The following is an 18,862-nucleotide window of genomic DNA, read 5'->3' as shown; positions in this document are numbered from 1 at the left end:
AAGTCAGCTTGTAAGAACGAATAGAATTCCTATGAAATATGGTCTAAATGCTTTTGCCAGAACACCATAAAATACTGTCACCCATTCTTCCCTTTCTCCACTCTTGATTTAAAAGAAAAACTAACATGTATTTTATCCACAAAACCAAAGATTAAGTTTAAATTGGCTTGTATTAGCTAGGATTCTGCTTTTCTTCTGTGCTTAGCTTACCTTAGATTCTGAAGGCATGAGATAAATAAGATGGACTTAAGGGCAGTGCTGTAGGAGAAGATCGGGTGATATGGTAGAATAGATGATTATTTCCAATTCTTCCCTTCCACCTTGCTGTAAAACTGTACATGACTTTACAGTATCTCTCACCAGTAAATGGGATATGTTCCCCACCCACGTTGACACTTGTGTTGGTGATGTGAATTACTGTGGTCAACATACTGCAATAGATATGATACAAGCAGAGGTTTTAGGTTGCTTTCAGGATTTCACTCAGAAGCTTGCATCTCTGCCACCCACCACGAAAGCAACATACCCCCTCTAAGAAGCAAGGAGATACCTGGAGCAGATTTGGACCCAACATATAGGCTGAGGCCAAACCCAGCTCATCAACAGATCCATGAGTGAAAATAAAAATTTTTGTTGGTGCAAAGTCACTGAAATTTTGAAGTTGTTTGTTACACAGAAAAAAAAAATGACTAATAAATAATGAGGTAGAACCTAGATTATTACAGAATGGAAAAGAGAAATGGAGCAGAAATAGGGAATGAGGAATTAGAGGAATAGATTAGCTTTCAATAATCTTGCCATTATCTTGCTTTGCTTCAGCTGAAAAGGGAACATTAATACATTAGTACTTTCTCTCTTCCTGGGTACAAAATAAAGCTAAGATAAAGTAATCATGAAGACTACAGTATGAGGCTTTTCAGGAGAGATACTCAGTGGAAGAGAAACATGAGTACTCCATCCCTGGCATTTAACAAGCCAGAGCACTAAAGACTGAAAAGGATATGAGCTGGAAAACCAATCCCAAGTTTGGGGAGGTTCTGAAAGAAAAAAAAAAAATACCAAGAATCTAGGTTCCAGGACACTCCTCTTAAAGGCTTCTTAGCAAGCAATGGGTTTGATTCAGTGCAAGATTAAACTTGACTCTTTATATACATGTACGGGAACAAAGGAGCAGTGATAAAGTAAAGAAGATCTCTGGTGCACAGAATATATCAACAAACAGTAATTGCATATGATGTATTTGATAAGTATGAATGGCAAGACATATCTGTAAAGCAAGCTAACTCTGGCAGAAACAATGAATACAACTTCATGCTGCATTATATTATAACAATGTCCTAGAAACAAATTCAAAGACTATGGGAGTGAGTGATGTCACACTTTCAAAGTTTCTAAGTTAAGTTTCTTTTTTGAAAATAATATAAGCTGACATTGGTTAGACTATATATATATATATATATATATATATATATATACACATATATATGTATATATACATATATATGTATCTTTCTTTCTCTCTCTCTCTCCACACACACACACACACACACACACAGAATGTTAACTACATTATATATATATATATATATATATATATATATATATATATACACACACATTATATATCTATCAGATAATAGAGCATAAGTTAGAGCAGCTCTGAGCATAACTTTACATGAACTTATGGACAGTGTTATCCTGGCTAAACAAGCTACAATTGTTTGTATCCTCATATTCTTCTCCATAAGTTTCTAAAACCCAGACTACTGAGACTGATTTCCTTAGGTTATGCCATATCCTTTGCACCACCAAGGTTGCTAATGATGGAAGGATCAAGTATCCAGGAAGAAATTTTAAAATGAAAAGAAAGAGGAGTTGGGGTGACAAAAATAACTGATGGACAATTCTTATTTTGATTCTATCAATCATTTATATCTGGAAGTGCCTTGTTCAGTGTTTGGCCCATAGAGGACACTCAATGAATATTTTGTGGCTGAATGTTGAATGAATGAACATAGAACGAACAATCTCGGGTTTACTGACAATTCCCTTTTTCATGTTCTATAAAAAGGTTTTATCAATTACTGCCATATCTTCTCATTTGTCTCAAAATAAATTGAGGTGATATGACAGAAATAATTTAGAAAGCTTAAGGCTCTACATAAAGAGAAGGGAGTTGAGTATTTTTTGTCTATAATAAATTATGGGGACACTTATAATGGGCCAATCACCATGCTTAGGTACCTTACATACATTATTTCATTTGTTCTTCAAACCTGATGAGGTAGATATAATTTATACCACCCTCCACTGCTTCCACTTTATATTTGCAGAAACTAAGGAGGGGTGGGGAGAGGATATAATATGATTTGTCTAAGGTAGTAAAGTAAATAAGAGTGGTACTTGGATTCAGAATTATATGACTTCAAAAACTAAACTCTCTCTTTTTTTACGATTTTATTTATTTATTTGACAGAGAGCACAAGTCGGCAGAGAGGCAGGCAGAGAACAAGCAGAGAGAGAGGAGGAAGCAGGCTCTCTGCTGAGCAGAGAGCCCGATGCAGGGCTCGATCCCAGGACCCTGGGATCATGACCTGAGCCGAAGGCAGAGGCTTTAACCCACTGAGCCACCCAGGCACCCCCAAAAACTAAACTCTTAACCATTATACCTAATAGGCTCATACTTTTCTGATCCAGAAGAACTTGCAGATTTCAGAATCATCATACATTATCTTTTAAATACTGATATACAATATTGGGAAATGGCAAATCATGTAATTTGAGGCTTCCAGTTTAAATTATGAAAATTAAATTACTATATTATGAAATAAAATACCATGCTGTATAGAAAGTGTTACTTCTGATTAAACCAATATGAAAACTCTGATCAGAATTCCAGCAGGACAGCTTTGGTTATCTAGGTCAGATCCATTTCCATGAAAGTCCTGTTATTTTATAAGTGTCTCATTAATTTATTTCATGAAAAAGATTTTAATTTCAGATCCCAAGTGTTTGACAGAGATAGTCAAAATGAGGATGCCTCTTCAAAAACAGAATATAAACTTAACATAAATTATACATGACAGATGACATCTCATAAGTTTAGGACACTTTTCTCAAAAGTTTAGAATGCAGTGAAATGAAATTGTTTCTATTTGAAAGTTCTGAACTTTTAGAAGAAAGGCTTTTGCTTTAAAACCTGTTATATGAGCATAGAAAAGTTTCTGGAAGGATATACAGCAAACTGTTAACAGTCGAATTTGTAGGATAATGGTATTAAGGAATAAAATAGCTTGATTTTAACTTTATATACTTCTATGTAGTTGTCTAAGTATTGTGTTTATAATTTTAAGCAATCTTAAAAAAAAGGAAAATTTCAGAATTTTGTAACTCATAATACCATTGGTTTTTCATTAGAGTTATTTGATTAAGGTGTTGTAGGGAATAGTACAGTGTAGTGATAAACAAACTGTTGAGATTTGAATACCAGCCCTTCTAACTGGGTGTGCTTGGGCAAGTTACTTAATTCCTCTGTGCTTTGATTTCTTCACCTATAAAGTGGGGATAACCACAGTACCAATAGAGATTGTTGTAAGAATAAAAGGAGATAGCACACGAAACATTCTACCTTAAAACAGTTACCGGGGACATAGTAAGGGTTCAATAAACATTAGCAACTAATAGAGAAGAGGTATAGAAAGGACAGACGTCTTAATGCAAATGGTCTATATTTTTGGTTTCAGATTTGAGATTAGAACCCTGGCTGCCTGGTTCCAGGTTCATTTGTCTTTCAACAACAGATTTTGTTCTTTCTCTTTTAAGTCTTTAGGATCAATGCAATTTCCTTCATTCTTTACTCTAGAGGACACTGTCTCCAGCATTCAAATGGCAGATACAGAAAATTATAAAAAGAGAAGAAAAGATCAAGAAAATGTTCAAAATACAAGGACAATAATTCATTCAGTAAGTCTGATAATTTCCTGAAAACTTGTTTTCTTAAATTTAATATCCTGCAATTGTCAGCAAGATGTATGTGTATGATTAACTCTGAGGAAATAGGGGGTCTGCTAGAAAATTTAATCTGAAAAATAAATGTGTTATGAAAAAAATCCCTCACAATATGACCAACATGTCATTTCAATTTTATAGAACAGCCTAATAGCTCAAGCAATTGTTCATCATGGGCTAAACATCAAACACATTTATGCTCTCAAAAGATGCCACAGTACACCATCAAATGCAATTAGTTCATTTAAACATCAAGGCCCTTCTGTGAATGGCCTGAGTTTGGGGGAAACATATAATTGTCACATACCAGGTATTCAAAAAATAACTGTTGAATGGATTAATGAACATACACTTCCAAATATGATTACATAATTGCATAACAGCTAGCTGTCTTTTTCTGATACACTTGAAAACCTTCTTTCTTTTTTAATATCCTACAAAGTAGAACAAACGGGATTTTTAATTTAATACCATCTGAATCTGCCAAAATGCTTCAATTTTTCTATGAACAGAAACACTAAACATTAAGAAATATTGTTTCTTTACATAAGCATATTCTCCATTTTCTCATTAAATTTCATGAATATCTCAAAAAAAGAAAGGGAAATGGATATAGAAAGAGAGACAGAGACAAGGAGAGACAGAGACAGAGAGAGACAGGGTCGAGGGAGAGAAAGCGAAAAGGAGGAGAAGGATTGAGATATGTCTGCAAGGTGGTTGCCCTGGTTTGGGCTCTCAGATCTCAAAACAGCTTCATTTGTCCCTTATTGTTTCTAAGATGGACAAGTAGTTTAGCTTCCGGGGTGCACTGCGGACTTCCACAGTCTTCGAACATCCCCTTTTCCGTCCATTCAAATTACCTTTACTGGCATGCTTTTTCTCCACCCAACACAAGTCTGGGAGACTGTACCTTTTTTGACCCACACTGAAAGCAGGAAGCAAAGCATTGGATTTGCTTTGAATGACCTTTCCTTTCATCTTCTTCTCTTAGCCTGAAGCATGAAGCAGAGTGTACCTTTTTCCCCCCAACATCTTTCGACTAAACTCAGCCATTGTTGCTACATCTACTAGAGAAAAATCTATGGAAGTTCTACACAATCACAAGGGAATTGGGAAATCTCACAAAAGACATCAGTTATTTGTAGCTCCATTCTTAACAAAGTGTTGAGATTTGAAATGAAGAGGGAAAAAGGGAGAAAACCATAAATCCAAGACTGGAAGCTGCAATTTCTAGAATTGGTTGGTTTTCAAATGCATTAAAAATATTTGATTACCTAGCTTTGATGCGCTTCTAATCTACACTCTTTTCTTTGGTTCTGCCATCAGAAAATCATTTCAGACACACCCACCATTGCCATAGCATTATTTTGGTATGTTTTCTAGAATGAAATCTCCCTTTCGGTATTTTTTACTTGTTATTTATGCTATCAAATTCTGCTTTCTTTAATCTCTTTCAAACTTTGTCATTTATTTTAAAACCTGTACTATATTCTAGTTGTTTCCTGGATGATTCACAACCATCTCTGAGTAAAAGCACAAGGATTTGATTAGTGTGTTATGAACTGAGTGTCCTATCCCTCTCGACAAGAACAAGAGGCTCTTCACAATCTCAGTGGCTGCATTCATCGCTCCTAGGAGCCCTGCCACCAGCTCAGGGACACAACCCCCATGGTTTTCATAGTGTACCCAGAACAGGGTGATTTTGTTACTTGGCTTCTTATTTTATTTGAAAGATAAATACTGTTGTTTACTACAAACACCCTAGACCAAAACTTAGTAAGAAACACAATCCAGAGCAGGAAATATTTATTGTAGGATAATAGTGAAACAATAGGCTCTGGAACCAGAGATGGTAAAGGAAGCTCCCTCCCCAATGCTTTTTACACCTAATTGGGAGAACTCTGATGTCCTGAATTTAATGGATAGATAACCTTAAATTTTTTCTTCAGCCTAGGATTCAGATTCCATTAACTACAGGAACAAAAGAGATTAAATTCATTCCAATATGAACAAAGGATTTGTGTCATTTATTCTCAGTACTAGAGAATAGGAAAGAAGGAAACAAGGTCTCTGTCGCTCTCTGCGTCAAGGGGAATATGAGTCTTCTAAATTTTGGTGGACCCCCCCAGGCCCTACATGATTTATTTCATTATTTTATTATATTTTTATTATTTTTGCTTCCCCACATTTCTGGCATCCCTCAGCACCCAGGCAATCCTCCTGGTACCTATGTTATGTGATCTACAACCTTGAGCATAGATCCCTGCCACAGCTGTTACCTTGTTAACCCTACTTTGCTATAAATTCCTGAAGGGCAGGGATGTTGGAATTCACCATCACATCAATGAAGAGCTCTTATTTATTACATAGAAAAGAGTGGGTATGCTTGTATACAGGGAAGAATAAGTAATTCAGAACTCTGAATGACTATGTTGCATTTCTACAGGGCTCCCTTACCCTTCTCTCCTCGTCCTCCTCTAGGGTACATTACAAGATTCATTGGGACTTTTTCCCAAGAATCCTGGCAGGAGAGAAGAAGGATATGGAGCCAAGAACACTCAAGCACAAAAAGCCATTTATATTGCTTTCTCAACCAAAAATCTACTTTAAATGGACACTGTCATTAAACAAATGAATATTATGGTGAGGCATGGACCCGTGCAGACCCATCCTCTTTGCACAGACCACTATTCAATTTTAAAGTCGGATACAGTTTACCAGTGAAGACCGTGAGCTCTGGCATCAGGCAGACCTGAATCCAAGTTTGTCTCTCGTTTCTGGCTCTGTGAACTTGGGCGAGGAACTTAATCTTTTTATGCTCAGTTTTTCAATCTATAAAATGGTGATAACATATAGCCATAACAAATAGCCTCATGGAGTCATTGGGACAGGTAAATAAACCAATCTGTGAAACATAGCTAACACATGCCTAACACCCAGTACATGCTTAACAACAGTTGAGTATGATGTGAAATCAAAGAAGGAGGCAAAGCATAAGAGACTTTTGGGACACCCGGGTTAGTCATTAAGCATCAGCCTCCGGCTTGTGTCATGATCCCAGGGTCCTGGAATTGAGCCCCACATTGAGCCCTGCATCGAGCCCCACATCAGGCTCCCTGCTCAGAGGGAGGCCTTCTTGTCCCTCTCCCACTCCCCCTACTTGTGTTCCCTCTCTCACTGTTTCTATCTTGGTCAAATAAATAAATAAAATCCTTTCTTTAAAAAAAGGCATAAGAGACTCTTAACTTTAGGAAACAAAACGAGAGTTGCTGGAAGGAAAGAGGATGGAGAGATGGGGTAACTGGGTGATAGGCATTAAGGAGGGCACATGATGGAATGAGCACTGGCTGTTATATGCAACTGATGAATAACCGAACTGTACCTCTGAAACTAATGATACTCTGTATGTTAATTAATTAAATTTAAATAAAGTAAAATTTAAAAACAAAAAATTAAGCATGATGGAGTGAAAGAATAAATAATAAATAAATGTAAATGCCATGACTTCCTGGTGGTCACAAGATAGATTCAGCTATTACATTCAAGTACAGATGAAAGTAGTTTATCCATATAGTGTTTTAGAATTATTTTATTATAAAAATAAATTTTGAAGAAAGCAAAAAAGGTCTAACTCTGAAAGTCACATAGGAGAAGTTATACCCACAGTAACCAAATCCTCTGAGGAAAAATCATGGTATCTTATCAATCTTTTAAAAATCCATTACTTTTCCTATTGCTTTTAATTCTTTGCTATCCATTCATCATTAACTAGTGCATTCTGGCTTATCTACTCTCTCTGAACATCACAGCATGTATTCTTTTACTAGGGTTACTGTCACAAAATACCACAGATTCGTGGCTTCAACAACAGAAACTCATTTTCAAACAATTCTAGAGGCTAGACTTCCAAGATCAATGTGTCAGCAAGGGGGGATTTCTTCTGAGGTTTCTTTGGCTTGCAGATAGCTATTTCATCACTGTGTCCTCACATGGTCTATAGTCTTTATTCTGTGTGCTCACATCCCCGGTGTCTCTTTTTGTGAGTCTCAATCTCCTCTTCCGATAAGCATACCAGTCATGTTGGATTAGTGCCCATCCTAATGGACTCATTCTAACTTAATCATTTCTCTCAAGGCCTTATCTCCAAATACAGTCACGTTCTGAGGTACTGAGAATTAGGCCTTCAACATATGAAGTTTGAGAAGGTGCAGCTCAGCCCATAACACTGTGGCTTCCAGATCAATAAATTCAAAGGTCTTTCTCTGTCTTCATGGCCCTCAAACTCTCGGTGGCATTTAATCCTGTGGCTCCCTTCTTACTCAAAAATTTCCTCCCTTTCCTGAAGGAAAACACTGAATGTAGTAGCAATTTTTTCTAAGGATAGTAATTTCCATGCCCTTTTTACTTCTGTCCCCAGTTGAACACCATTCCTTTGGATGCCTTCCATGATCACCATCTACAGCTTGTATGCACCTTCTACTTTCTGACCATAACAACGATAATAATAATAATGACAAAATAATAAAAGGAGAATTTATTGAGTAGTTTCAGTGTGGCTGGCACTGTTCAAAGTGCCCCATGTTGGGTCCGTTATCAAAGGAACTAGACCGAGACAAAGTTACACAAAGCCTTATTCTATGTCAAGCATTAGAAGTTAGACTGACCGGCCAAGGGAACGAGGCTGAGACAAAGTGAAAGTTATGTAAAGCTTTATTCTATGCCAAGCATTAGAAGTCAGACTGACTGGCCAGGGCCGCCTCCGAAGAGAACGACACCCCTTGGTCTTACAGGCTAGTTTTTATAGGGCACAATCACAGACATCTACGTATGCGGCTTTGGCTGATTGGATGTCTCCTACCTGTGTGTTTTAGTAACGGTTACCTGAAACTGATACTAGTAACTGTTAAGGCGTTTATTAAACAACAAAATGGCCTTGTTTCAGGTATGTGTTTTAGCAACAGTTACCTGGAACTGATATCAGTAACAGTTGAGGCATTTATTAAACAACAATATGTCTACCTAGGCAACATGGAGTCACTATGGCTAAGTAGGCCCAGGCAGGCCCTAGGGGTTTAACATGTTTTAACGTGGAATTGACCCCAACACCCCACATGTACTAATTTTTTACAACAACCCAGGAAACACTTATTACTATTTCCATGGTATAGAGAATAATACTGAAGCATAGAAAGGTAGGCTGTAGTACACAACATTTCTGATAATGTTTTAGAAATCATCCATATACATAACAAAGTTTCTCTTGTGAGTGTTATTTAAATAATGGTGACAAAGAGATTTATTGTCTGAGTTCATTTGATGGACTTCAAGCCATTCTGCTCCTTCCTTGCACTAATTTGTACATCAACAGTGATAACAGAAAGAGAGTAGATACTTCATCTGATCACTTGAACTTGCCCCAAAGGCTCAAATCCAATATAGAGATATACAGGGTAGGCCTAGTTATTAAGTAATCAATAGTGCTGGTTCCGTAGTTAAGTGGGTAAAATTTTTCTCTGTTCCAGTCCATTGGATAATGTGTAATAATAATAATATATAGCTGACGATAAGTTTGGTTAGCTTTTCTTTTTTTGTGTTTTTCTGTCCTTCCATAGAGGCCTTACACACAAGGTAATTGCCTTATTAATGCAAATCACCTATGATTTAAATTATCTTAGTTATTCTCAATCTACATACTTAATTCTCCTACATATAAATCCTACATGAAAACACTAGAGCAAGAAAGGGTCACAAACATTTGAATTAGAAATGCCTACAATCTTTTTTCATGGCTATCTGTGATACCTCTGTCAAATTATTTCATCTGTGGAGAGGAGATAACATTGCCCATCATGGGACTATTATGAAGAATCTCTCTGTCTCGTCTCTCTCTCACGCCACACACACACACACACACACACACACACACACACACACACACGGCCCAGGCTAGTGACTGATACAAAGTAGGCAAGCAATAGATATTAAATTCTTTCCTATTTTAAGGACCTTCTGAAAGCTGGTTACTTAATAATTGCAGGAGAGGGAAGCCTGGGTGGCTCAGTGGCTAGGTGTCAGCTCTTGGTTTTGATTCAGGGTCCTGGGGTGGAGCCCTGTGTCCAGCTCCCAGTCAGTGGGGAGTCTGCTTGTCTCCCTTTTTCTGCTCACCCCCCATTCACACGCACTCTCTCTCTCTCTAAAATAAAATAAATAAAATCTTTAAAAAATATACTTGCAAGAGCAGCAGCTCTCCAGCCTATCATCACCTGATAGTGTACATCTTGAAAAATGTGACTGCATTAAGATTATCATTGCAGGTACTTTTCCTTGCTCAACATTTTCTTAGTTTATTCATATAAGGAAATCTCCTGGGGCCAAGTTTTTGTTTTCTTCTGAACTTCCCGGAAATAGTTCCTGTTTTCTTCTGAAGTGTTGAGGATTTTCTGACAATTTTTGATAACTATTTGCTAGACCATAAAGTAACATTTCATACAGAAAATACTGAGGGTAATAAAAAGAAGAAATATTCTCTCTTCTTGTGTTAGAGTAACTCTACATATATAAAGAAATATACGAGGACTCCTGCGGGTATATTGGATTACTGAGCAGTGGCTAATTTATTGTCAGTATGTAGCCTTACAGTCTATTTCAACTGTAACTCAAAAAATATCACCTGAATTTCTTCATTTCTACTTCTTTCCTTTCTACAATGTGTTGGTTTCCGATTTTACAAAAGGAATTTTACTTTGCCTAATATACAGTCACATAGTATTTGCAGAGCCTTAATGTTAATTTAAAGCCCTAAAGCAGATAAGGCTTTGGGGGCAGAATTGGTGTAAAGGTGAAAAGTGCATAACTAACCTTGCATATATTTCCATATGCATGACTCTGCTAGGCACAAAGTACTATGCAAATAACCAGATTTGAGCCAGCATGAGAAGATAGAATAAATTTAAGTGGATATTGGGGAAGTCTAATTCTTTTTTTTTTTTTTTTTTGATTTTTAATTTTTATTTTTTTTTTATAAACATATATTTTTATCCCCAGGGGTACAGGTCTGTAAATGAAACAAGATGGGATTGGGAGGGAGACAAACCATAAGTGACTCTTAAAGTCTAATTCTTTTGAAGAAATGTTTCCATCAAGAACATAAAACACAGGTAGAAGCTCATGGACCAATCAACAGATGTTTCCACACAAAAAGCAATATCTTAGGCAAGAGAATTTTATTCTCTTTAGGGAATGCAGTTCAATGTTTGTATTTGCAACAATGTCCCGAATATTCCCATCCTTTTTTCTGATTCAAATGATACAGTCTCTCTAGTTCCATTACCTGTACATATGGCAAATTTCCTTTTGTAAATAAAATTCCACGAAAAGAGGGTGCCTTGGTGGCGCAGTCAGTGAAGAGCCAGACTCTTGATTTCAGCTGGGTCATGATCTCAGGACCACCATCTCAGGGTCTTGAGATCAAGCCCAGTGTTGGGCTCTATGTTCAGCAGGAACCTGCTTGAGGATTCTCTCTCTCCATCTTCTTCTGCCCTCCTGTGTGTGCACTCTCTCTCTCTCTCATAAATCAATAAATCTTTTTTTCAGTTCCATGAAAATATTCATAAAGTACAATTTAAAATCACTGCCATTTGCCTCATCTTTCTTTTACAAGTAAAATAATTTAATACTGATTATGCTGGTCAGATTTTTATACTACATGGTTGGTAGGTATTTGAAGCTATACAAACATTATTACTAACAATTGTGACCAAGTAACAAGTGTAGCTTTCTAATGTTCTCCTATTTGAATCCTTTAGAGTGGACTGATAAAGCATTTTGCTCATTGGAACCTCTTGGAAATCCTTAAGAAAACTTGTATACTCCCATGATTCATGTTTAAAATATATATATATATATTATAGGATTACCAAAGTGATTTTTCTAATTCTTGCTCTCGGTCTTAAAATGGGAATTGCAAACTTACAAGAGATGCTTGAGCAAGTATTCGTGTCATTCTGGGTGATTTCTTTTACTCTTTCTAATGTTAGCAATGATCCTGCAAAGAAAATATGAATTAAGCCTATTTAACAAGTGGAGAAAAAGGAAATAACTTGATGAAGGTGACACAACTAAGAAACGGCAAAGCAGGAATATTGAGCCCAGTTCTCTGGGTACACATTCCATTTACCCCATCTCATATCTTTTGCAAAATATATCTCAATTAATAAGTATAATCATTTGATATCCCAGCAGCATCCTGTTTCCTCCATTCATCTCTAAATGTCATCTGGCATAATTTTCAGTTTAAATAAATTTACATTTTATACATTTCCAAAAGTTTTATAAAAATCTCATTAGGAAATCAAAAACACTTTGCTATGTTGCAAATATGACTGAAATTTCTGACTTAAATAAAGAATTTAGTAACTTTCATCTCAGAAACCATCCCTTGGATTGTGTGTATTTTCTGATTTATTAATAAAACAATTGATCCTCCTTTCAATACAGCTCTCCCTATCTCAGATAACAATATCTTTAACTTCAGATAACCAATATAAGTAGTAATTTTTTATTCAATCTATGCTTTGCACATAGAATATATTCATAAATAATAAGTAATATATTAATAAGTAATTATTGGGAAATTAAACAAATTATATACATTATTTTAATTCTTCAGATTATAACTGATAGTTCTACTCAAATTATGCTCTATATTTCTCTTTCTAGAGTCTTTGATGGGGAAAATATTGTAATTTTTTATGGTTTGTGAAGTGCCTAAAATGAGCTTTAGAAAGTTCAACGTGGTCCTGACCTTTGAGAGTTCCAATAGAAGACAACATGATTTACTTTTTATTCACTGGACATGCATCACTGAAATGTGTATTCAGGAGATCATTTATCTTGGCACCTCAATTATCTGAAACAGAGCTAAAAACTAAAAGTTAAAAGACAGGAAGGAGGAAAGGAAGGAAGGAAGGAACCGAGGGAAAGAGAGGAAGCAAGGAAGCAAGGAAGCAAGGAAGCAAGAAAGAAAGAAAGAAAGAAAGAAAGAAAGAAAGAAAGAAAGAAAAAGAAAGGGGCTGGGAGGGAGGGAAGGGAAAGGGGAGGGGGAGAGAAAGAAAGGAAAAGAAGAAAAGGAAACAAAACAAAAAGCCCTTAGACTGTATCATCTCTCTGGAGGATAAAATTGGTGCTACAGCCCTATGGCTATGCTCCTGGTCACCTCAGACCTTAGAGTCAATTCTGTTTTATAGTAGACTGAATTCTAATTAGCTTGTCTCAACCCCCTCACTGTTCCATTTCCCTCTTTCCCCCACATATTCTTGGGATCTTTGGGTTCTACCTCCCTGGATATGGTGGCACCCGCAGTGCTTCTGCGTAAGCTCAGGTCTTCATTCTGTTTCTCCTGACCATGCTAACCACCTCCTCAGTAGCTCCAGTCTCAGTTCTCCTCTCAGGTATCCCTCACCTCGGTGGTCCTGCTGTGAAGTTAAGGAAATCATAGCCAAACCTTCTGGCTTAAATCTTGGAAGGATTTCCCAGTTACTACAGAACTGAGTGAGAGCTCCTTAGAGTGGCCTACAAGGCTCTTCATCCAGTGGCCCCTCCCACCTAGAGACCAAGTGAAAGAGAGCAAATAAGGGCCAAGAGCACCCTTCAGACATGTTCACAAGGTATGTCCAGCGTGGGGATGGCCTCTGGCTTGCACAGAGGCCTAATATGGCAAGTGACCTTCAGAAACCCCTCCATGTCTAGTCTTCACACACCTTTGAGAAGGTGAAGAATCAACAAAATTAGGTAAAGCTACTCTTTCTTGGCCTATTATAATTCTTCAATGGGTTAAAATGAATTGATTAAATATTTTTATTATTTTCAGAGCATAAACTTTTGTCTATTAAGTGCATATTGATGAGAGTATTTTCAGTCTCCAGAAATTTCCATTGGTTTAGTAGAAAAGATAATGCATATGAGTATTTTGAAAATTATATTCTATTCCTGAAACTGATGTTGTTGAGTTTTGTTAAGCTTTTATTGAAAATTTATTAGAAGGATTTTAAAATATTTTATTACATAAGTTTAATATAGATTATTTTCAAAATGTTCAAAAGAACATTTAAAGTCTCAGAAACAGGGGCACCTGGGTAGCTCAATCAGTCAAGCATTTGTCTTTGGCTCAGGTAATGATCCCAGGGTTCTGGGATCAAGCCTCACATCAGGCTCCCTGCTCAGCAGGAAGCCTGCTTCTCCTTTCCTCTGCCCCTCCCCCTGCTCATGCTTGGTCTCTCTCTGTCGAATAAATAAATAAAATCTTTTAAAAATAAAATAAAATAAATTAAGGCTCAGAAACAATTTAAGTCAAGCTTAAGCAAATAAAGTCATTTGGTAATATCATGGTAGTAATCTTGGTAATAACCAATTTGTTCTATTTTTCTATGAAAGAAAAATGCAGCACCATTCTATTTTGTGTTGTTTATTTTTACTAAATATATATGTGCAAAGAAGATAGGAATCTGAAAGTATATTCTCCATTATTCTAGAACATTATCCTTATTTGAATTTTGGTTTATTTTGCCATATTCCTAAGGCAGATAACTTATGATAACTATGTATTTTTCATGGACAGCAAAATAGGTGAAAAGTAAGAAACATGGAAGCCCCATCTTCTTACAAGTCACATATAAGGCAGCTTGAGGTACTCAGTGGCTGAGGGTAAATTTATACTTTGGGGATTAACAGAGGAATTAGCAATGACTTAAATTTTGCGAAAACTCTTAAGAGTCAAATAAGTCAAGCAGGGAGAGTCAATTACCATATGGTTTCACTTATTTGTGGAGCATAAGGAATAACACAGAGGACGTGGGGAGATGGAAAGGAGAAGTGATTTGGGGGAAATGGAGGGGAAGAGGAATCATAAGAGACTGTGGACTCTGAGAAACAATCTGAGGGTTTTGGAGGGAAGAGGGATGGGAGGTTGGGTGATCCTGGTGGTGGGTATTACGGAGAGCACATATTGCATGGAGCACTGGGTGTGGTGCATAAACAATGAATTCTGGTACACTGAAAAGAAATTAAAAATAAATAAATAAAAATTTTTAAAAAGAGTCAAATAGAAGTCAGATTTTCTTTTTGAGGTGGGCAGCAGGCTAAAGGACTCAACAGCTTTCCATTAAAGTTTTCTCTCTGATTTTTCTACTCCTTCATTTTGGCCCAAGATGAACCCTTACAGTATAATACAATGCAAGACAATCACCACATTAGTCAGAGAAAAGACATTCTGTAAGGTATTTATAAAAAGACATACATATTAAGGAGGGCACTTGTGATGAGCACTGGGTGTTTCATGTAAATGATGAATCACTAAATTCTACTCCTGAAATGAATATGACACTATTTGTTAACTAACTGGAATTTAAATAAAAACTTGAAACAAGGCCGCCTGGGTGGCTCAGTGGGGTAAAGCCTCTGCCTTTGGCTCAGGTCATGATCTCAGGGACCTGGGATCAAGCCCCACATCGGGCTCTCTGCTCAGCAGGGAGCCTGCTTCCTCCTCTCTCTCTCTGCCTGCCTCTCTGCCTACTTGTGATCTCTGTCTGTCAAATAAATAAATAAAATCTTTAAAAAAAAAAAAAAAACTTGAAACAAGCAAGCAAACAAAAAGACATACATAAAATCATGGGAAACATGTCCCTGGCAGAAAGTAGCATCTAGCCTTCCCTTTCAGGATACTTCAACCACAAGGGTCAGAATAACAGACTAGAGATGTTCAACAGTAGAAGTTTATCACCATATGAAAGAATTTGGGTAATAGAAGATTTCAGGGAAAGTTGAGCAATTTCAAAGAATCTGTCAGGGACCGAGCCTTGCTCTCTTTTTTCTTCCCCAGTCCCTGGAATATCTACAATGTTTCTTTTCACGGTTGCACAATTGATGTTATGCTTCTAATTACAACCATCAAGTTTACATTTGACAATACCCAAAGGGAAGAAAGAATGGGTCTCTCTCTTCTCTCTCTCCACTGCCCATTCCCACCTCTCTCAAGTCAGTAGGCTGCATGGCCCCAAATTAAGGCCAATTATTATGTGCTGTCTTAACATCTGGAGAAACTAGGAGGGCCTCCTATGGCCTAAAAGTTCCCTCTCCACACTGTTCCCATGGATAAGGTCCTATAGCTAAACAATCCTCTTTATCAAGGTGACCAGCGCAATTCCTGGTTATCCTTAATTAACAAGTTTTAGTTGCCTGACAGCCAACCAAACTATTCAAACAATCCAATCACATCTTCCCCCAGGAACCAGGGAGCACCCACTTCTCTTAAAACTATAAAGCTTGTTGGGGTGCCTGGGTGGCTCAGTGGTTTAAGGCCTCTGCTTTCAGCTCAGGTCATGATCCTGGGGTCTTGGGATCGAGCCCCGCATCGGGCACTCTGCTTCGGCAGGGAGCCTGCTTCCTCCTCCTCTCTCTCTCTCTCTGCCTGCATCTCTCCTACTTGTGATCTCTGTCTGTCAAATAAATAAATAAAATCTTAAAAAAAAAAAACTATAAAGCTTGTCATCCATGGCCCTTGGTTGCCCACTCTGTTTTGCCAACTGCAATCCCCATGTGGCCCTGCATGGCACGGTGTCCTCCTCCCCTGGGCTGTGAGTATATGTACTGAATAACCTGCTGTCGATCCCATCTGTCCAGGGTCAGGTGTCATGTGTTCAACCTCCCCCATAACCCTAGGATGGGACTTCTTCACCAAAGAAATGAATGGGAGGTTAACTGAAGGAAATCTTTCCCTGAATTTCCTCAGAGAAGTTCCCTCAGTTCCCTGATGTCTCATCCAGCAGAAACAAATCACACAGCCACTCGTGACCTAATAACTGACCAAAAAAAAAAAAAAAAAAGGCTAATAACCATGATTGGCCTAGACTCATCAGGCACCATCGTCTGCAGGCTGCCAGGGCTGCCCAATGTCAGGACAAAACAGGGATTCTATTAGCTGAGAAGAGGCAATGGTTGTTGAGGAGGAAATCACTATATCATCACAACCATTTGACAAAGCCCTCTCACTCGCCTTTAGCCCTGCCAGCATTTTTTCTGCAAAGAAGAGCAGCACTAACAGGTCTGCTTCTAAATATGGAACATCTGTTGCTTTTTATTCTGCCTGTCACTCTAGCAGGTGCAGAAATAGATCAAAGGCCGCGAGGGGATACAAGGAGGATAGGCGATAATGATAGCTTTGCTTGTATTCAATCCTCCCAAACTCTCTGTGCAAAAGATAGTATCATCCACGTGGCACTGATGGAGAGTTAGAGCTCGGCATATTAAGGACACGGACACCACATACTAAGTGGTGGATTGGGTGAGTCTTTCTAAACACAGAGCTCAAGCTCTCTTGTCTCTGCACGGTTCTGTCTGGCTGAGACACGACCCTCAGGGTCCCAGGAGGCTGCTGAAGCCAAGAGAATAAGCGCTGACACCAGAGAATTTGCTGGATGGGTATGAGATCTGAGTAACCAAGGCCCTGGGGGTTTCTTCAGGATGAAGGAAATAAGAACCCACAGGAGCAAAGCAAGCTTTCCTCCACAGATGCATCAGATTTCCAGTCAGCGCTCAGCCATCCGGGAGCTGATTAAAAGCCCGAGGATTGAAGTTACTTCTGCTTCCTTTCCCACCCGACTCCTACATTTTGGTCATTGTCCTAAATAGGAGGGAAGCAAATAAAAATGTGCTACTCATCAGTCAGTCACCTTTGCAGCTAGTGAGTAGGTTTGATAAACTTCCCCGGAGGAGGAGAAGGCTTAGCGTAAGGGCTCTGAGGATGTCTATGGATTCTAAACCCGTAACTCTGTGAGGACAGATGTAATGTGTTTATTCTAATTCAACAATCTTCTAGATCTTCTTTTCCAGTATTTCTAACCACTCCTGCTTGGAGCTCTTATCTGAATCTATTTCATAACAGAATTAGAAGGTAAATGAGAAAGTAAGGAAAAGTAAACACATTTGTATAATCAAACTAAAACTAGCTGATATATTACAGAGAGAGAAGGGAGGAGAGGGAAAGAGATAGAAAGAAATCTGAGTGTTGGAGGCGGAATAATGGCCCCCAAAGATACCAAACTCCTAATCCCCAGAACATATAAAGAACATTACTTTATACAGCTCAAGAGCCTTTGCAGATAAGATTAAAGATTTTGAGATGGGGGAGATTATCCTGGATTATCCAGGTAAACCAGATATAATCACAGCTGTTCTAAAATGGAGGCAAAAGGAGACTTGACCACAGACAAGGGAAAGGCGAGGTGATAAGGGAAGCAGAGGCTGGAGTAATATGCTTTGAAGACGGAGAAAGAGATCACAAACCGAGGAATACAGGCAGCGGCTAGAAGCTGAAAAGGACAAGGAAATAAATTCTCTTCCTGGAGGCTTCATCAAGCCCTACCCACACGTTGACTTCAGTTCAGTGAAACTGATCTCAGAATTGAGGCCTCTAGAACGGCAAGAGAATGAAGTGGCGTTTTTTAAGCCACGAAGTGTGTTGTGATTTGTTAGAGTGGTCATAGAAACTAATAAACTGTGTTTCACTGTTTATTAATTTTTAAATAATAATTTCAGAAAAATAGAAAAAGAAATAGGCTTGAGACAAATGAACTGACTTTGAGTATCAGGTCCTCCAGTTATTACTTGTGTGATCTTGGAGAGTTCACCAGTTTAAGAGGCAAACGATTAAACTTCTCTGAAGCTCTTTATACATCCTCCAAAGGGGTAATAATGACTACTGTACTAGAGTTATTAAGAGAAACAGAACCAACAGGATGTATGTATATAGAAAGAGAGAAAGATTTACTTTAAGGAATTGGCTGACACAATTGGAAAGACT

This window comes from Mustela nivalis (genome assembly GCF_964662115.1).
Source record: "Mustela nivalis genome assembly, chromosome: 10".
NCBI lineage: Eukaryota > Metazoa > Chordata > Mammalia > Carnivora > Mustelidae > Mustela > Mustela nivalis.
The sequence above is the reverse complement of the archived record's forward strand: the minus strand, read 5'-3'. Positions refer to the sequence as shown.